The sequence below is a fragment of the Siphateles boraxobius genome, unplaced genomic scaffold, assembly GCF_051911475.1.
Source record: "Siphateles boraxobius isolate OS27281-9 unplaced genomic scaffold, OSU_SipBor_1 7, whole genome shotgun sequence".
Lineage (NCBI taxonomy): Eukaryota > Metazoa > Chordata > Actinopteri > Cypriniformes > Leuciscidae > Siphateles > Siphateles boraxobius.
Window position 1 is genome coordinate 34,345,785 of NW_027509197.1, and position 18,114 is coordinate 34,363,898.

General features: G+C 37.1%; 1 long non-coding RNA gene across 1 annotated transcript; it reads left to right on the forward strand.

Moving 5' to 3' along the window:
* Positions 1-8,439: 8,439 nt before the first annotated feature.
* Positions 8,440-15,727, forward strand: LOC143723524 (uncharacterized). The gene is made up of 3 exons (XR_013197139.1): positions 8,440-8,813; positions 9,380-9,510; positions 13,817-15,727. It is a non-coding gene; the product is annotated as an uncharacterized LOC143723524 (long non-coding RNA).
* Positions 15,728-18,114: the final 2,387 nt, after the last annotated feature.

Sequence of the window (18,114 nt, forward strand, 5' to 3'; positions counted from 1 at the left end):
TGCCTTGAAGTGGAAACTTTTCACTTCTTGGTGTGGAGAACACCTGCAGGACCCAGTTAACTGCCCAGTGGGTGCAGTGCTGGAATTCCTGCAGGAGCGCTTCTCCACAGGGTTATCCCCCTCCACACTAAAGGTGTATGTGGCGGCACTAGCTGCTTACCACGTCCCTTTCAGTGGAGTTTCTCTTGGGAGACACCCGCTTATAACTCGTTTCCTCCGTGGCACTTTGAGGCTGAGGCCAGCAGTTCGTACGAGGGTGCCGACTTGGGATCTGGCCATTGTATTAGAAGGTCTTTCCCTAGCTCCTTTTGAACCTATCGAAGAAGTTCCCGAGAAGTTTCTCACTTTTAAGACTATCTTTTTGCTTGCTATCTCTTCACTAAAAAGAATCGGAGATTTGCAGGCTCTGTCGGTTTCACCCTCGTGCCTGGAATTTGCACCTGGCATGGTTAAAGCTTTTCTGCATCCTAGACCAGGTTACGTTCCTAAGGTTCCTACTAATATTGTTAGACCTACGGTTCTGCAGGCTTTCTGTCCTCCTCCATTTATGTCATCGGACCAGGAGAAACTTAATTCACTCTGCCCTGTTAGGGCATTAGACGCTTATGTCCACAGAGCTGCCCTGTGGAGGAAATCAGAACAACTTTTTGTATGTTTCGGGCCACCCAGGAAAGGGTGTCCGGCGTCTAAACAGAGAATGAGCAAGTGGGTGGTTGAGGCTATCTCACTTGCTTATGAGTCGGCTGGCCAGCCTTCACCTTTGGTTGTCCGAGCTCACTCTACCAGGAGTATGGCTGCTTCTAAAGCTCTTTTGTCGGGGGTTTCCCTGAGTGATGTTTGTGATGCGGCTGGATGGTCTTCACCGCATACTTTTATTAAGTTCTATGACCTAGACTTAAGCTCTACCCCTGGGGCACAGGTGCTCTCGTCCTCTGTGCGCTAGTCTCACATGACGGTCATTTGGTCCTATGGCGACGTGGGTATTCGCGTTCCCGCAGCGTTTGACGCAGCTCGAAGTTCCCTTGAAAGGGAACGTCTCGGTTACGTATGTAACCCTAGTTCCCTGATAGGGAACGAGACGCTGCGTCGCTCCGCCATACTCCCGGCACTCCCGTTAGCGCTTCCTTCAAGCCTATCAGAAGCTAATGCGCTTGTGTTTTTGGGGTGCTTTATAGTTTCCTGGTCGATGACGTCACCCGCCTATGACGTTTCATCTCTCCATTGGGCTGATTCCATACGTGCTTCATGACGCACAACGCAGGGGCGTTCCCGCAGCGTTTGACGCAGCGTCTCGTTCCCTATCAGGGAACTAGGGTTACATACGTAACCGAGACGTTCTCACTAGAACCAGAAAGTATGACCGTATTAGCCCCGTTCTGTCAACACTGCATTGGCTCCCTATTAAACATCGTATACATTTTAAAATATTGCTGACTACTTACAAAGCACTAAATGGTTTAGCTCCCCAGTAGTTGAGCGAGCTCTTAACACATTATAGTCCTTCACGTCTACTGCGATCTCAAAATTCTGGCCAGTTGATAATACCTAGAATATCAAAATCAACTGCAAGCGGTAGATCCTTTTCCTATTTAGCACCTAAACTAAAGTATTCTTAACATTGTCCTGGAAGCAGACATACTCTGTCAGTTTTAATCTAGATGAAAAACACATCTCTTTTACCTGGCATACATATAGAACATTATAAATTTCTATTATTCAAATCAGTAAAAAGATTATAAGGCTGCATAAATAAGGTCAGCCGGAACCGGGGACACTTCCTATAACACCTGATGTACTCGTTACATCATAAGAAGAATGGCATCTATGCTAATGTTAGTCTTTCTGTTTATTCCGAGGTTTATTGAAGTCATCCGGATCCGGGCTGTATCCAGATCAGATGGTGGACCTGTGCCTGGACCCATCCTCAACGCATACCTGAAGTGCCAGCCTCATCAGTCCTGTGAAGGCCTCATCGACACGACAGCCATCGGCACTGATCCTCAACAAACTCGTCTCCATACTGGCATGATGACTCCGACTTTTAACCAGATGGAACTGGATAAATATTCTGAATGTTCTGATCCAATCTGACTTCTGACCTGTGAAAAAATGCTGCCTGAATCATAATCATACACTGTTAGTTCGTTGGCCAGAAGAGAACTGGCCCCAACTAAGCCTGGGTTCTCACAAGGTTTTTTTCTCCATTCTGTCACCTGATGGAGTTTTGGTTCCTTGCCACTGTTGCCTTGGCTTTTGGCTTGCTTTGTTGGGGACATTTAATATTCAACAATATTATTGATCTGCCTTACATAAGGTGAACGATGATGCAATTTTCTTCTAGAAACAAACTTTGTTGTATTATTTTCATGTTATCACTGTGAAGCTGCTTTGTTACAATCTGTATTGTAAAAAGCGCTGTATAAATAAAGGTGAGTTGACTTACCTTGACTTGACTGAAGTGAAAGTCAAAAGTTAAGTACAGTACTCAAGTAAATGTATTTCATTACTGTCCACCTGTGGGTTGGAATTATTTAAATTATTAATATTGTAATGTCTATGTTCATAGAATAAAACAGTGCTTACAGATATAGACAAAAACTCCCTTTGGAATGGACTTTCTATGCTCAAACCTCAACATTACACTCTAAAGAAATTAAAAAATGTAAAAAAGCATAATAGTTCCTCTTTAAAGAGGTGCAAATAAACGCTGACTATTTGCAAGTGAGACTTGAAGTTTGAATGAAGCAAACTGCATTTGCACAGATGTAGATCATGTGTTTTTCGCAGAACAAGCTTCGCTCTATTTCTAGCATGTGTTAGGTCCCTGCGAGTCAACCTAGCGTAGCCTGACAGATGTACCGGCTGCACTTTTAATTATGATGCAGGCCCGAACCCAAACTCATTAAAACATCTTGAATAACAAAGGCTGGATTGTCTGAGATCATTTGTCCCGCAGACAACAAAATGCTGTATTCCAGATGAGTCGATAATTTGGTGTAATAAATGGAAAGCCGGCTGCCTCACGCGTGGAAGATTTATCTCTGATGAGCTCGGTGGTCATTGTTCTTACTCATTGGCTGTAAATTGATGGGTCGTTTCAGAGTTTAGGAGCCAGATCTTCTGCCCCAGGTCCCTTTGAACAGAACAGATGGAGAGCAATTGCCACCAGAGATTTTACTCTGGTGGTGCTCATAATGAATTTCACACATTATTCTCTGCTTCAGACCATTAATGTGCTGTAAATGTGTGTATTTTTTTCAGATGTTGAACTACCTATCATCTTAATATGCAGAAGCATCTGTAAATGCGCTATTTGTAGGTTAATTATGAGGTTAGCTTAACCAGTGGCATGAGTTAGGGTCAGGGCTATCTGTGTTTGAGTGATAACTTTGCTTATGTCACAAAGTATACACTAGCTGTGTTCAGAATATGATACTTCTATACTGAGCTCAGTATTTCTGCATTCTGTAGTTGTGCATACTGTGCATTGTATTGTTGATAGAAATTAATACTTTTGAATATGAATACTTAATTCAGCAATGGTGCATTAAATGAATCAAAATTGACAGTATATGCTTTTTACATTGTTACAAAAGATTTCTTGAGCAGCAACACAGCATATTATAATGATTTCTGAAGGATCATGTGACACTGAAGACTGGAGTAATGGTGCTAATAATTCAGCTTTGCGTCACAGGAATAAATAAATTTTTAAAATATATTATAATAAAAATAGTTATTTTTTAACTGCAATAATATTTCAAGTGAATGCAGCCTGGGGGAGCATAATCTTTCAGAAACATGAAGTTTTACACACCCCAAACTATAGTGTATATTTTAGTCTGATCTATTTAGTCTTCACATAACCTTCACACTGTCATGTGCTTCATTCCATTTATTTAAATTAATTATTTGTAGATGTGTTATTTATTTGTTTGTTTGTTTGTTTGTTTGTTTGTAAAGAAAAGACTGCATGAGAAATGCCATTGTCAATGTTATGACACTCACTTTTATAGTGCACATCATTTTCGGTTAGCTGTGCTTGAGATTCAACACATGACTGGGTTTTGTGCTGTCTCTGCAGTGTTTTGCAAATGGTTAAATATGTGTCAGAAAGAAAGAACTGATCGTATTTTACTATGCAGGTAAATTAAAGAAAGCAGACCTGTTGCAATTCAGCATACAATTATGACAATGATGTAATCACTGTTAGTTCCATTTTTTACAGTCTAATAACAATACATGTAAAATGGGAGATTTCTGCCAGGGTGTTGCTAAATAGTTGCTAAGGTGTTCTGAGTGTGTTTAGTGTTTTGCGGTTTTGGTTGCTGAATGTTTGTTTACTGGCCAATCTCAAAGTATATGTACTATTCTAGTCTCTAGATATCACTTGGGTCTTTCCTTTAATGTAATTCTATGTGATTTAAAAAAAAAAAAAGTTGTATTGTTTGCCAGATGAAGATTGTCTGTCTATTTGATTAAAATCGTAAATCGTTTTGCATGCTGACATTTAGGTTTATTGTTTAGAAAGTACCACTAAAAATAGATTATTTGGGAATATTAATACAGTAATGCCCTGCAAACACTGCTTTTAAGTGGACCTATTATGCAAAATTCACTTTTACATTATTTTTTAAACATAATTATGTGTCGGCAGTGTGTGTACACAACAACCCTATTGTGATAGAAATCCATCCTCTCCATTTGTTATTTTCCACATAATTCTGATGCAGTTTCTCAAAATGAGCCGTTCAGAAATGTTCTCCAATGTGACATCACATTGCTTATGACAGGCACAGAGTCTGTTCTATTATCTTAGCTCCTCCCCTGAGTGATCCGTACACAGTTCGCCATGTATATCTCCTCGCCAGATCATTTAATAGCATTCAAGTAAGAAATTTATTCTTTTTAAAGCTACTAAAATTATTTAAGAGCAGTGAGTGATTTTCTGTTTTTCTTTTGTTGTCTGATTCATATTAACAGCAGAGCAGTAGTTACTGTATATTACGCTGCATTCACTTTAATACACAGATCTGATATGCACATGCAATTTCTTTCCCTGCTGTTTACATTCACAGACCTAATCAACTGTGTTTATGTGAACTTTATGTTTTTTTGACATATCATTGTCTGTATTTGACAGTTTAAGTGCAATAAAAGTGTAAGAGAACGTAGTTTAATACTTACGGGACACACCGTCTGACAGCCAGCTTTCTGTGTACATGCTTCACATGTGTGCGCTCAGAATACTTTATCAGAAGTTTAAACTGAAATGGCTTTAAAACACATGCAAAAAATAACTTTCACAATGACTAAGAACTGCAATGTCACGTCAGCTCGTTTGTAAGTGGCATTGGATAAAAGCGTCTGCTAAATAACTAAATGTGAATGTGAGCGTGACCATGATAGAGATGATAATCCAAACCAAACAGATATTTTTTTAGTTATTGTCCGAGTTTTCAAGGCACAGGCACAGCGCTATTCTGGAACAGAAGCTCATTTGCATTTAAAGATACATGCATGAAAACAGAGTGTTTTGCTTCAACTCAAATCTCTGGGGTATTTTGAGCTGAAACACAGACACATTCTGGGGACATCTGAGACTTATATCACGTCTTGTAAAAAGGGGGATTATATGTCCCCTTTAAACAAAATGGTTACACTTTATTTTGATGGTACACTTTAGACATTCTGATAACTATCAGTATCTTTGCAACTACATGTCTAACTACATAACTAACTCTCATTAGAGTATTAGTAGACTTTTATTAGGTTAGAGTTAGGTGTAGTGTTCGGGTTAGAATAAGTTGACAGTAGTTGCGAAGTTAGGCTATAGTTAATAGAATGAGTGGACCATCAAAATAAAGTGTTACCGACAGAAGTCTTCTGCCTCAGGTCCCAGTGAGCACACCAAAACTGCCAAACAAAGTCTTTCCCATGAGCTTCCCCATATGTTAGCCGTCGGGTTTGTTTGATGTCGTGACTTACTGTGTTTATCATGTTTTGGTTGGGCTTGCAGGGTTGGGTGTGAGTCACTATGGTCGATTTAATTTTTTATTGGCTTGTGCATGTCTGTGCGAGTGTTTATTAAAAGGTCAGAGTAGAATAGCTCTGTGCTTCTATAATTCATCAAGCTGGAGTCCTCAGTAAGCAGTCCATTGAGAGACTATATAACAATATATGTTATATTATGAAGGCTATGTTAAATGTATTAAACAGGACATTTACTCCAGCTATGAATTTCTTTGAATAATAGCAATGTCCATTCATTCATTCATTCATTCATTCATTCATTCATTCATTCATTCATTCATTCATTCATTCATTCATTCATTCATTCATTCATTCATTCATTCATTCCTCAGGTCTGCACATTAAGGTAAAACTTTACTTAAAGCCTTTATATATTTAGCATTATACAATTATTTTTAATGCATTAATTATGCCTTGCAATGCACCTTATAATGCATTGAATGATCTCATGGATAATTGTAACCACAGCTATAATACACTGTAATATATAAAGTATATATTCTGTAAAATTGTGAAATTTTAAAATGACTCTCTTCTGCTGAACACAAAAGAAGATATTTTGAAGAATGTTGGTAAACAAAGAGTTGACTTCCATAGTATTATAATATTTTCCATAATACGGAAGTCAATAGGATCCATCAACTGTTTGGTTACCGACATTCTTCAAAATGTATTGTTTTGTGATCAGCAAAATAAAGAAATTCATACAGGTTTGGAACAACTTGAGGATGAGAAAATGATGGCAGAATTTTCATTTTTGGTGAACTATCCCTTTAAATAATGTGTTACCATTAACTTTAGGTAAAATTTATATATTTTTTAAAAACAAACAAACAAACGAACAAATATATATACTGTATATATATTTACAGTAGCTATGAATTTCTCTGAATAATAATGTCTTTGAATTGTTATTCCATTTTAATTCTGGATTGCAATTCTGCATCTTGTTTGCCACCTCAGTTGAAATGCATTTCCCCATAAAAGGAAATGCATATGGTTTGGATGGATGAACATGAAGGTGAGTGAATGATGACAGAATTTTCTCAGAACTGTCCCTTTTATTCACAGGTAATTTACTCTTGATCCAAACAGCAGAGAGCCTCTGTAATTGAATCCCTAAACACCTAGACATATCTCACTTAACAAGATGTGACTCATGCTGTAGAAATGGCACACTGTCCCTGCATCCTCCTCTACTTTATATACCTAAACTTTCAGGGACTGAGCAAACTAACTTTGCTTGCAAACCGTCCACATTCAATCCAAGTTCTCAGACAGCCAACAGCAATAATCCATCAAATCAGTGTGGAAATTCTGGGACAGCTGCCTTCTGAGTGCTGTTTGCATTTTCTTACATCATTACCTGTCTGTAACACACACACACACACACACACACACACACACACACACACACACACACACACACACACACACACACATACAAATCATGACTGACTGTGTCCCTCTTTGATCTTTATTTCTGGAAAATATTGTCTCTGGCGTTTAAGCAATAGTTAACCCAAAAATCAAAATTCTGTCGTTTCGAAAATTCTGAAAAGTTGCGGTAGTATTTTCTTCCCTATTGTGATGTATATCTGAGTGAAATGGCTTCTTGACCAAGAAAAAATGTAGGATGGGACTTTTGTCCATAAGGAATTGGACGGATGGATGGTTGTGATTTGCTATTGGTCGATCTCATGTGAGCGACAGGTTGCCCCGTCCTCGCGCTAGTAAATGTTATCAGAGAAGAGATGTCGCTGCAACAGAGAGGGGGAGTTCATTTGATTAAAGAAAATGAGGGGACATGAATTTTAAAAAGACAATTATGTGCACAGATAAATCATTTATAAGAATACTGCAATATACCATTAAAAATCAGGAATCGTCCATTTTGATTTAATGGTGCTTTCTTGTCATTTTATACTCTTTATTAACATTCATTATACAAATGTGTTCAGGATATTAAAAATTTTTTGTGTTTAAAAAATGACATTTTCATTTTTGGGTGAATTATTCCTTTAACTAATATGCACCCTCAAGCAGAAGAGGTGTACAGTAAAGAAATAAGATGAGTGGGTGGAAAGAAGGTATCTCCGTCTATGACTAAGTTGGCATGCCCTAACACACTTCTTTAATTGCATGCAGGTTAATGCCACAGGGCGTCACGTTCCCTTTCAGTCCTTCACTTTAGCAGCGTTGCTTGTGCCTGATTAAAAACAACACGGGAACATGGAACATACTCAGCTGGGAAAGAAAACGGAATCGTATTGTCAGAGTCTCTCAGGAAATAGCAAACAAATTAGCAGATGGCATGCAGAAATAGTTGTAGTGATGCACCTGGGAGGGGTGACAGAGAAGGGGGAAAGCCAGAAGACGAAACTGCCAGCATATGCCATATATATAGAGCTCAGACACAGCAGGGCTGTCAAACAGCATGATATGTGCGAGAAAAGCCGGATTCCTCATGGGGGTGAAGTGCTGTTTGCTTCTTTTCTGAAATACAAAAGACTCAAGTTCCTCTAATATGCACTTGCTTTGGGTGATAGCTCAGCGAAATGATATCACGCCCATATGATTTAATCCAGAGACCTTGAGAGAAGGACTTCAGTAAACCACAGAGTGAAGACAGAGCCTTGTTTTCAGAAAGGAAGCTAACAGCATTTCACCCTCATGAGGAATCCGGCTTTTCTCGCACATATCATGCTGTTTGACAGGGGCGTTTCGTTTCAGACACTCATTCTACCAGGTGTTACTCTGATGGTGTTTGGTCTTTGTGGGTATGACCCTGTGCATTGTCTATACATTAGCATTGTAAAATTAATTTCTTTACACAAAAGAAATACAGACAACATCATTAACTTGATTACACAAGTTTGAGAGACAACATTTGCTTGAAGCTTGAAGCTGCTAGCCTAAATGTTTTCTTGAAAACATTGTTATTAATTGCATTAGTTGTTCGATGGTAAAATACTAAGTAAAGTAAGAGGGATTTGTGATAACAGTTGAAATTTTATGTTGTACAGAGGCAGAAGTTATTTTGAAAAAAGGTTACTTTTTTTGGAATAACTTGCACAGATGAATCATGCACAATAAGATGGAAGCATGTATTATTAAAAAAAGTAAGGTCGAGTCATTTTTAGATTTAGTGTTTAGTCTAAGCTGGAGATGCTTGCACCATTTTGATAGAAGGTCAATGAGATGTGAAGCTCTGTGGTTTCTCAATCTGTTGTTTGTCGTTTGTTGAAAGGTGTTCATTTTCTTTTTGAATCCCCTGTGATGATCCCAGGCTGCTGAAGAATAAGTGATGACTGACACTCACCATTCTCTCTGTGTCTGGTTAAAGGTATGATCCGTCATCAGGAGTCGTCAAAGAACTTCAGCCTTTCATAGGCTCTGACACTTCAACATAAAGCAGTGAAAAACTGGAATGTGTGATGGCTCTCACCTGCAAACATGCCTCTTCCATCTTTGAAGGTAATTGAGTTTTGATCCATATGTCTGTCTTTATTTGGCTCTGTTATACTCTCAGTATCTTTCAAAGAGCTGTCTGTTCCTTCTGGTGTATCCTCTCATCAGTATGATGGGCAAACAGCTGGAGGGGTTGAGCAAATGCACTTTATAAGATGTCTAATACGACGCCACAAAGATATGCTTGAGTGACAAATGAGAAGGACTGAACGTGTATTTCCCACTGTATGTTCTGTCGTGATTGACTTTTTTTCTATGTAGTGACCCACATCAGACACGGTATGTGTGTAAATGGTTTCTTGATTGACATTTATTATATTCAATTATGAAATTATTATTTTATGTTAATACATTTCCTTAATTATCATGAGGGAATCTTGTGACATGTCAAGAACAAATTCTGACCATATTTTATCCTAAACTTTACACCTACACAAACATATACGCTTGCATTGTGACATTATTTTCATGACAAATAAGCACATTATCATCCACATTCTCATTACTGTTATGCAAAACAAAACAAAAATCTTATTTACACTGTAAGGTACATGGTAGTATGTGTACTTTTTTTGGACCTGGGCAGGTTGTGTGCAATTCAGAAATTCATCTTTTATGAGTCACATTAGATTTTCATTGAGTTCCACCCACTGCGCCAGGAGTTGATTTATCATCTTATCAACACACTAATGCTATTAAATGTTATCGAAGCATGACAGTATATCAAGTGGCACTGTCTGCTGTCATCCTGTAGTGCTAACGGGGGACCGAAAATCAGACGTCTGAACTAAATTGCGCTGTTATATAACATCTGAAGCACAATCAAGTAAACTGCCTCTTGAAAGGCCTCCAACAAACTTCGGTCAAGGACGGTCGTGTACTTCAAGGTCAAGTGTTCTGTCAGTACTTGATAGGATTTTACTGTGAGCATCAGCCTGCTGTTCCCTCACACCATATTTATCTCCCTTAGATTTATGGATTTGAACAAACCTCAACTTTAAGTATCCAGATTTGGCTCCATTTGTGCTACAGACTTGAATGAAACTGCACAATTGTTCAGGAGACGATACTCTATTATTTTCAACAGACTTACGACTGTTGCCTGACGGATGAAAAAAGAGACAAAAAATCTTACTGTGAAGGAGGGATCTTTCAACAGATGTCTTGCGAATTATTTTGGAACTTTAACTGATTCTGTTGACTATAAGTAACGTTGCACCTTCATGTCTACTAACTCTCATTAAAGTGTCTGTAGAGTATTAGTTGACTGGTAGAGTAAGAGTAAGTTGACATGTTGCAAAGTTACTTATAGTAGAATGTCTCTAGGAGGACCATCACAATAAAGAGTTTGCAGATATTCAGCAGACAGTTTATTAATACTCTAATGAGAGTTAGTTGACATATAGTTGCAAAGTTACTTATAGTCAACAGCACATTCAAAAAGGGACCATCAAAATAAAGTGTTACCGATATGGTGTATATTTGACACTTGTTTTTAGTTAAAGCAAGGCATTACTCATCGATGTACAAGAAGCCGTTTTAAGTGCAGCCCAGAAAGTCCCTTTTATTCTTATCTCAGAAATCAATGAAGGGAAAATATATTATCTCTGGTCATGCATTCAATAAACAGCTTACATAATGTATTCTTTTAAATTTTAATGGAATTGTTCACCCAAAAACAAAAATTCCATTGATGTTCCAAACCCATATGATGTCCATGAAACACTAAAGAAGATGTTTTGCTTTTCTTTACTTATTTGCTTTTCATACCACCACAGCTGTCAAGCTCCAAAAACATCATAAAAGACTAAATACACAACATCATTATGTGAGGAACAAACTGAAATTCAAGTTATTTTGGTAATTTTGGGATGTATGGGATTTATTGTTGCCTAGCAACTAGCGCTTACATTTTCAATATTCAAAACGTCTAGAGTCTAAAAACAAACTACAGAGTTCGTCTCCTCATGAGGATCCAGTTTGCCTCGAGGATCAGTTGATCTGAGATTTTGGTAACACTTTATTTTACAGTGTCATTGCTACATATGTAACATGTAGTTACTATAGTAATAACTATAAATTATGCATAATTACATGCAACTCACTCTGAACCAAACCAAACCAAACCATTATCCTAACCCTATAGTAAGTACATGTAGTTACTTAATATTACTCAGTACCTAAATGTATAATAATAGTGTAACAAAGACAATAATGCAATAGATTTGTTAAGTTTCGATTGTGATTCGGGAACCTCTCTGATCGTTGGATCTCCAATCAGGTCCCGGCGGGTCAACAACCTGACATAAACCCGGGAGGGTTTTATACTACAGCAAAATATTAACAATAAATGTATTTTTTATTACTCAGAATGCATGATTACTTTTGAATGTCTATAGAACAGTACGCTGGAGGCAGTATACATTATTCTAGTATATATTACTAGTATAGATTCTGTATATATTATTCTAAGCCCATTTTATCTGCTTATTTAGAACAGTTTCCTGCTGAATTGCTGTTTGTATATATATTTATGCTAATTTTAGTTGTAGTTAATTACATATTCAAAGAGACCAGCAAATTTGCTCCAGGCATGGCATTGTGCCCCAGCGTGCCTCAACATTTTGTCCTTGGTTTTACCATGACCTTCATTTTGTCCTTTGCTTTTGTTGTGCAACTGTGCATTTAAACATCCCTGACATAGCTGTCAGTGCAGTGGGATTCAGCGCTATCTCAGGAGAACAGGGGTCATTTCTCTCTTGTTTCTTCTCTTTGGCTGTCAGGGAGAGCCCTCTATTATATGGCTGTATAGAGGGGTGGACAGCATTCGCAGGGGCAGTGTGTTGTTTGTTTAAAGGCTGAGGCAGAGGCTGACCCAGCAGAAAGGAGCTCTTGTATGTCAGAGACACAGGATGCCAAAGCTCACCTTCCTCTTTCCTGCCATTCCCCCTTAGGGCCTCGGCCAATGCAAATGTGCACCTCCAGCCTGCAGCCCAATGAATACAATAAATGACTTGAGTTCATTCCATTTAGCTCGGTTTCAGAATCTAGCAAGCTACCTTGCGGTTTTCATTCTAAGGCAGCATGTTAACTGAAATGAACCCTCATAAGTGACTGATTTGGAACATTCACTGTGAAATTTGAATGGAGGCATTTGTATACATAAAAATTGCTTGATGGGTGCAGTTTTTCCAGTGTCACTGTTGATGTATTTCTTTTTGAAACAGGAAGTTTGTTTGGATTGGACCTATCAAAGAATTCCCTTTTCCAATAGTGTTGATGTTAAAACTATTTGCAACAATGTGTCCAACGTTGTATCTGTTTTTCTGGAAGAGATAGACTACAAACTAATCAGCAAGATTTTTTAATATTTATTAAATAAATCTATTATGCTCTCCAAGGCATTTTTTTTTACAATTAAAAAAAAACATTTTTCTGTTTTATATATTTTAAAATGCAATTAATTCATGAGATGCCAAAGCTGAATTTTCAGCATTAATCCTCCAGTCTTCAGGGTCACATGATCCTTCTGAAATATCCACCTGATTGTGTGCTCAAGAAATATCTCAAAATAGAATTTTATTTGACATTATAAACATATTTTCTGTCACTTTTGATCAATTGAATGCATTCGTGCGAAACAAAAAGTATTAATTTCTTATTAATTAAAAAATGTGTAATCTTACTGACATTTTTAACTGTAGTTATATTTGAAAAAAGTCTATTTTATCAAGTTTGTTTGATCAATGTGGTCTTGAAAGAGCTATTTCTACGTGACTTTAATTTCATTGATGTAGCTCAATATGTTCAGGCTTATTCAGGTATGTTAAACCGTTTTTATGAATATGTATTTATTTATTACAAACTAGTAGTTTAGGTTAACTGACAAAACATTCTTTACAATGTATGCAGGACCTTGTCATGCCAGTAATCTTATGCGCATAAAAGATATTGGGGAAAATAGTTTTTTTTTCTATTAGGCTGAAATGTTTTCAATGAGCTTATTGCCATCCATTCTGGCATTGCCTTATTCATGAAGAATACATGATGTTGACTTAGAATTTGACACAATATAAGGTTGCTGCCTACCATTTGAAACCACCTTTGTGATGCGTTAATATCCTGTCTATGTTGGCAGCTCACAAGGTTTCAGAACAGCTAAGGTCTGTCCACATAATACGGAAGGTCAAAACAATACGTCACAATTGCATCTCTTAATTTGCATTTATTTCAACCTTGGAAAATCAATGCTAGATCTGGACTTAATATATTATGTGAGATCAATTATTTCCTTCTCTGGCTTTCTTGGTAGAACCCTGAGGTGTGTTCCCCGCCCAGGCGCAGAGAGCGTGCCGGCAAGGTTGATTGATAACCTCCCTCTCACCGCAGAAGTCATCCCTTGCCCTGCGGTTTCTCAGCTCCGTGGACTGGACTTCCTCTGGGTAAGACAGAGATGGCGGGGGCCCATTAGCAGGCCCCTCACGCAGGTGTCGTCAGAGCCTCATGCTGTGCAGCGGGCTGGATTCACCTTGCCTTTGGAGGAGAGTGCACTAGACAGAGAAACAACAAGGTTAGGAACGATGCAGGGGGAGGATGAACTGTAAATTAATTTAACCCTGCAAGCACAAATATTCCTGGAGTACTTAAGGGTTTTTTGCAGGATTAGAAATGCTGTAAATAATTTGGCAAACAATAAAATTTTATCCAACTCCCCCCCTCCCCCACACTCCAACTACCCCCACTATCTTTCCTGACAAAATTGCAAACCTTTTTTATTTACTATATACTGTATTATTCATTATATTTTATTATAAACAGTTTGGAATTTTTTAAGATTTTTTTAAAAAGAAGTCTCTTGTGCTCACCAAGGCTGATTTTTTTTTTATTTTAAATACTGAAAAAGTAATAATTACTTCAATGAGCTCATTGTTTCTGCCATAAATTAATACATTGTTAGCTAACTGCGTGATTTGTATATGTACATTTCTGAAAATACATTACATGGACACAGTCACCTCTTATAACAGGTCACTTTAAATTGTAAAATGCATTTTCTGTAAAGCATGCTTTGAAACGATATGTACTCCGAAAAGCGCTATACAAATAAATGTAAATTGAATTGAAAAAACCCCCAGTAATATTGTCAAATACTATTACAATTTTAATATATTTAACTATATTATTTGAATATACTTAAAAACGTTATTTATTCATGTGATGACAAAGCTGAATTTTCAGCATCTTTTCTCCAGGCATCAGTACATGATCCTTACAGAAATTATTCTAATATGCTGATTTGCTGCTAAGTTATTATCAGTCATTATTGGTCCTCAATTATTAATAATGGTTCTTGTTTTTCTCAGGATTCTTTGATGATTGAAAAATGTGAAGACATATGATTCACTATTCTTCCTCTAGACATACCGCTGATCCATAAGGCCGAAAAGTTACAGTTTTGTTTCATCGCTCCACAGAACAGAATCTGAAAACCTCTGTGGCTCATTTATATGATTTTGAGCAAATTGAAGACTATTTTTCTTGTGCTTTTGGGTCAGTAGGGGTGTATGTCTTGCAGTTCTGACATGGAAACTGCATGCGTTTAGTACACGCCTTACTGTGCAAACTAAAACCTCAGTATTGCTGTCCAAGTCTTGCTGCAGATCTTTTGCAGTCACTCAAGGGTTTTTCTGAACATGCCTTCTCAGAAATCTGGTTCCAGCTGCTGATAGCTTCCTTTGTCTGCCCCGTCCAGGTAGTGTAACCACTGTAACCAACTTTGAACTTTTGAACTGCTTCTAACGGTGTCTCTAGAAACCTTTTAGTGCCTTCGCTATCTTTTTGTATCCGTTTTTTTTTTAGACAATAATTGAATACATGCAAAATTGTAAAAAGACTGATCGTGCATCAGTTGCACAAGGTGTTCCTTGTTTGTGAAGGGCGATGATATCATCTCTTAATTTTTTGGACCATTCTTTTGACTTATTTGATATTTATGATATTTCTTACATGCAGTCAAACTTGACACTTAAAGCCAGTTCAGATAGTACGTGTGTTCTAGCTCAAGCACACCTTGTGCAACTAATAAAGCCCTTGATTAGCTGCATCAGGTGTGCTTCAGACAACACCTGTTTTGCAGATTTGTGCTGTTGTGAGGAATTCTATTCAGGGGGTTGAATATTTTTGAGACTGCAGAAGTCATTAAAAGTTAAATTTGGTGAAACCACTTGAGACGTTTGTTGTGTTGAGCTATTTCAATTATTTTTGTTTGATTTTTTCATTGCAAACAGCTGAAAGTCTGTCAATTTTGCCAATAAGCCTGATTTGCAATGGGGGTTGAAACATTTTGATTACAACTGTACAGTGTTACAAAAGATTTCTCTTTCAAATAAATGATGTTCTTAATTCTGTACATTTATAGACAGATGGATAGATAGTTTGCTGCAGAATGTCGAGATACTTCTCATTCATTGTGGCTCATGATTGATTTGTGGCAGCACTGTAAATTAGCACTATTTTATAAACAATCTAGCAGTGTTGTGCAATTTTAGACCTAAATTGGGTTTTTATAATGTGATATGGCACAATTAGGATATCCATTAAAATTTAATTGCACAAAAGAAGTATTTCAGATCCATACCCCGTGATATAATGATAAACAAAAAGAAAATGAGTAACGCCATGTGGCCTGTGGCGCTTATTGAATCTCTAAATAGAAATAAAGCCACATAGCAGGCATATCATTACTCCTGCTGCAATTAAGACCTGTATCGATCTCCTCCCTATTACATTAAAACCATGCGGGGCTATAATTTAATCCATTGCAAGTTAATGTCCCTAAGAACACACCGTACATAATCGTCAACATGACTAATTGTACCATGCCTCGCAAATAAACCGCAGAGGCCCATATCATCCCAGCAGCTGATTACAGCAGGCTGATAGATGAACTGACCCTGATCCGTTTTACAGATTCTGCTTTAAAACTCTTGTTGCAGCAGGCCAAAAATCATCGTAAAAGAATGAAATTTACCTAGGGCTCTGACACCCTTTTCTCATAGTGGAAGCTCAGAGTATACATGGGTTTCAGAAAGGCGTATCAGAACAGAAGAGGTAAAAATGAAGAGGGGATTATGGGTGCTTAGGTCTTCACTGTGGATGGGAATTTTATGGAATTTAACTAACTCTGATTCCAATTCCATTTAGAGACCATATGAAAGCTCTCGACGAGTGCAGTTTTCTGTATTGACAAAATTCAGTGTTAAATTAGCTTTTATTAATTGGAAGTGATTTTCCACTTTTGTGAGTGGAAGAGTTTTATGAACTTTTACGAAGGAATTTTTTTTCTAACTATATAAAAAACAAAGCATGCCACACATTTATGTTAAATCACAGCTTGACAGTTACGACTGTAAATTAAAAAATGAAATGCACAAGATATTTTTACACTACATTTTAAATAGGGAATATTTGTGGCTTTTGGTGGAATTTTTGCACCAAACACATGCTTATTTCTAACTCTCTGCTATACAATATACTGTTTAAAAATTTGGGGTCAGTGAGATATATATATATATATATATATATATATATATATTTTTTTTTTTACAAACTAATATTTTTATTCAGCAAGGATTTAATTAAAAAAAAGTGACAGTAAAGATTTTTAAATTTTTACAAAAAATGTTTTCAACATTGATAAGAATTTAATGTTTGTTTATTTTCTCTCTCTCTCTCTCTCTCTCTCTCTCTCTCTCTCTCTCTCTCTCTCTCATATTCTGTCGCATTAGTAGATGAAAGTTAAGGAAGTTAGTTTAGCTGCAAATCTGTGTGAAGCCATTAAAAAAAACGTTTTTGCAGTTATCCACGGCAAATGCATTAATGAAGCAAAACATAATGGGACTGATATTGAAATTCATATCTTGTGTCATGGAACGGATTAAGGAAAAAGGTCATTGCTTTGATAATAAAGAATAAAAGCTATCAAAGTCACATTCATCTTACCAGAATCCTAACAGTGAGGGTCAACATAGAGGCCAAGCTCTCCAGTAGATAAAAAAAACTCTACATGGAGATAAAAAAACTCTTTTAAATGGAAAAGTTCTAAGAGACACATGTACAATACATGAAATAAATACATAATATTTATGCAACTAGATTTTTTTTTTTTTTTTTTGCATTTCAAAGAAAAATTAGTGGTGAATTTTCCAGTGCAAAACTTGCTATGTTAGGCTGTAAATGGTTGCTTTGCCATAGCTAAGGTGTTCTGGGTATTTGTTAAAAAAGTTCAGAACATATTCTGGTCTGTGGTTCAGGTCCCTCCTTCAGTGTAAGTAGTCTGTAAATTGTAAGTGTCAGGCTAAAATCATTCACCTAGAAAAATAATCACACCTCTCACCAACAAGCCGCATGATTTGAGATGGCATTCTGTAGTGAAAAAGTCAAATATTTAAGATAAAACCACATTAATGCTCTTAGAATCCTCTGGATAGATCTGTTAAAGATTCAGTGTGCAGCACAAGTGTGAATGTTGGCTTTAGCTGCATCAAAATATAATCTGAAAGGTTTTTGAGCTGCTGTGTTTAGCTCTTAGTACACACAGACCCAAAACAA